General features: G+C 41.1%; 1 non-coding gene across 1 annotated transcript; it reads right to left on the bottom strand.

Moving 5' to 3' along the window:
- Positions 1-219: 219 nt before the first annotated feature.
- Positions 220-357, bottom strand: LOC114811643. The gene has a single exon (XR_003759339.1). It is a non-coding gene; the product is annotated as a small nucleolar RNA SNORA7 (small nucleolar RNA).
- Positions 358-3,909: the final 3,552 nt, after the last annotated feature.

Below are 3,909 nucleotides of genomic sequence, written 5' to 3'. Positions count from 1 at the left end.
GTCTTATGCTGTCGAGTCGTGTCCGACCCATAGCAACGCCACGGACACATCTCTCCCAGAATGTCCTACCTCCATCTGTAATCGTTCTGGTAATGGATCCATAGACTTTTCTTGGTAAAAATCCGGAAGCGGTTTACCACAGCCTCCTTCCGCTCAGTAAACGAGTCTCTGCCCTCGACTCTCTCCAATGCCGCTGCTGCCCAGCACAGGTGAGTTTTGACTTGTAGCCGATTGCCTTCCGCTCGCTAGCCACTGGCCAAGCTAGGAATGGAATGGGTAGGCCTCTGCTTGACTCTCCCTCCCGTAGTCGAGAGTGGTAGAGTACTGGAAACTCTCCAGGTGTGATCCTGAGAGGAGATTGAGTGCTTACTCTATGTGAAGCGCTGTATACTAAGCAATTGGGAGAGTATGATGTAACATCAAACACATTCCCCACCCACAAGGAGTTCACAGTCTCCCTTCTGTGTCATCTCTATGCTTGGAACTGGGACCTTTGGGCATTTGATATTTGCCCACCCTTAACCCCACAGCACTTATGTACCTCTCTATAAATAATGAATTATTTATATTAATATCTATCTCCCACTCTATTCTTAAAGCTTGTTGTGGGCAGGGAATGTGTCTACCAACTCTGTTGTACCGTACTCTTTCAAGAGCTTAATATAGTGCTCTGCACACAGTAAAGTGCTCGGTAAATACCATTGATGATGATGATGATAAGGATGATGATGGATTCTTTAATTGGACTATAGTAAATTCAGTCAGTAATTCTTTTAGGCAAGGATTGCATTCTTGCAGAGCTTAATATGAAGAAGAAATTGTAAATCAGGACTTCTGCTTTGACTCATGCCGTGCATTTCTTTTGACATCTATCAATCAGTGGTAGATTCCCCACACTAGACTGCAAGATCCTTAAGGACAGGGATCATGTCTACCAACCCTATTGTACTGTACTCTCCCAAATGTTTAGTATAGTGCTTTGCACACAGTAAGCACTCAGTAAATACAAAAGATTGACTGATTGGTATTACCCATGTGCTGAATGCTGGACTAAATGTTTGAGGACAGTACAATACAGTTAGTAGGCATGATCCCTGCCCTTAAGGAGTTCACAATCTAGTTCATAGTCTATTTAGACTGTGAGCCCCATGTGGGACAGGGATTGTGTTTATCCTGATTAACACGTCCTGATTAACATGTGCTTAGCACATTGCTTGACACATAGAACAGTGCTTAACAACTGCCACAAAAAAAGTAGGTTCACAGCACTTTCTATCCAGATAAACATGTATTTTTGGACATACGTTCCCTAATTTCTCAATAGTGTTCTTGTCAAAGTGACTAATGAAAACCTACATTTTGAACAAACTAACTAAATAACCTACTTGTTTGCCTAAGATCCTGGAATTTATATTAACACTTGTATTTTCCAAAGCACTTTCACATCGATCTCATTTTATCCTCACCACATCCCAGTGAAGTAGGAGGGGACAAGTAATGATCACCAACTCCATTTTACAGATGAGGAAAAGGGGGCCCAGAGAGGGACTAGAACCCTCAACTCTTGACTCTCAGAGCTCTGCTTTTCCTTCTTGGACACACTGCCTTCCTAGATTCATTAAAACTGGAAAATAGATTTTAAATACCATACTCATTGATTTGGCTTCTGCCAGGATGTATATTGACTTCCAGTATAATGCTTCCAACAGATATTTTAAAATTATCAGTATACAAAAAAATCTTATTTTGTGTAAAATGTCTACTGTGGAAATATTAACAAATATCATCAATTTTGAAAAACTATGATATAAAAAGTTTTAAAGTAGGTAAGTACCACCAAAGTATTAGATAAGCTAATGAATAAATTGTTAAAAATCTCAATATAGTCTATTATTTTTAACTCCATGTGTTCCTCCTTAATTGAAGTAACCCATGTGAGCCCCATCTGTGACAGGAACGGTGTCCAACACAATTAACTCGTATCTACCCCAGTGGTTAAAGGAGTGATCGACAGATAATAAGTGCTTAATCTAATGGATAGACCATGGATCTGGGAGCCAGAAGGACCTGGGTTCTAATCCCAGCTCTGCCACTTGCCTCCTGGGTGACCTTGGGTGAATCACTTCACTTCTCTGGGCCTCAGTTACCCCATCTGTAAAATAGGGATTAAGAGTGTGAGCCCCATGTGGGACAGGGACTGTGTCCAATCTGATTAACTTGTATCAACTCCAGTGCTTAGAACAGTGCTTAGCACATAGTAACTGCTTAACAAACACCATAAAAATATGATAAGGTAACTAGAATTATGGGTGAGTTAGCTCCTCTGAAAAGAAAGAGGTGGCATTTTTACTGAAGTTTATAGTTTTGTCTTTTGGATCATCTACTGCTGCCAGTGCAGGTATAACATTAAGGAACATATTAAAAATGTATCCATTATCCAACTATATTTAAGCCTATTAGTCTTTCATTTATCCAGATTTTGGGAACAATTCTATTTCTTTTTGTGAGCCAATTAATCACTAATAGCAGTTGATCAAAAAGAGTACTGTATAAAGCACTTGTGAGAGTACACAAGCGGTAGAAGACACACTCTTTGCCCTCAAGGAGCTTACAATTTAATGGGGAAACAGATGGTAAAATGAATTAGCTTTATTAAAATCACATCTCCTCCAAGAGGTCTTCTCCTATTAAGCTTTCTTTTTTTCTGCTCCCTCTCCTTCTGCATTGTCTACGCATCTAGAACTGAACCATTTTAACATTTGATATTCACCCACCCTCAGCCCTTCAGTACTTAGGTACAAGTTCATAATTTGTTTATTTTAATGTCTGTCTCTTTATGGGCAGGGTAGATGACCGCTTATTGTGGTATTGTACTTTCCCAAGGGCTTAGTACAGTGCTCTGCATATGGTAAGCGCTCGCTAAATACGACTGAATGAGTGATTGAGCTCCTTGAAAGCAGGGGATGTGTCTACTAAATCACACTGTACACTCCCAAGAATATAGTACAGTGTTTTGTATGTAGCCACCACTCAGTAAATGCCACTGATTGAAAGACTGATCTAACAGAGGTGATGTAATAATTGTGCTATTTGTTACTAATGAAAATAATTATTATTATGGTATTTGTTGAGTGCTTACAACCTGCCAAGCACTGTACTAAGATCTGGGTGGATAGAATCAAATTGGATTGGACACAGTCCCTGTCCTAGATGGGGCTCACAGTCACAATTTCCATTTTACACTTCTCTGAGGCCCAGAGAAGTGAAGTGACTAGCCCAAGGTCACACAGCAGGCCAGTGGCAGAGTCAGGATTAGAATCCACGACCTTCTGACTCCCAGGTCCGAGCTCTATTCACTTCGCCATGCTGCTTCTCTAATTAAGGAGTTACTGTATGCTTAAATTAAGTTCTGGGGTAGATATAAGATGATCAGATCAGACACAATCCTTGGCCCATATGGGGCGCAGAGTCTAAGTAAGAAGAATGGGTATTGTATACCCATTTTACATTTGAGGACACTGAGGCACAGAGAAGTTAAGTGACTTGCCCAAGGTCACCCAGCAGGCAAGTGGCAGAGCCAGGATTAAGAAACCAGGTCCCCTGACCCCCAGACCCATGCTCTTTCCACCGGACTTCGGCTTCTCTAAATGCTTCTCTAAGATGCTTTTCTAAGAAGCGCTGTCATAGTAGAGCAGACAAATAGACAGGTCCAAAAGTGCAATGAGAGGTCAAGAGTGCCAAACTGCAGAGATGGTACAAAAATGCCTAGATAATAGGCTGGGGAATGAGACCTGGGGAAGAAAAAAATAAATTGGGTTAATTAGAGGAGGTGGGATTTGGGAAGGGCTTTGAAGATGGGGAGAGCTGAAGTCTAGCCATATTTCCAAACTCTTTTTCTTCCCACCTGCA

Source organism: Ornithorhynchus anatinus, chromosome 4, assembly GCF_004115215.2.
Source record: "Ornithorhynchus anatinus isolate Pmale09 chromosome 4, mOrnAna1.pri.v4, whole genome shotgun sequence".
Classification (NCBI taxonomy): Eukaryota; Metazoa; Chordata; class Mammalia; order Monotremata; family Ornithorhynchidae; genus Ornithorhynchus; species Ornithorhynchus anatinus.
This window is presented reverse-complemented; position numbering and strand designations above follow the sequence as displayed.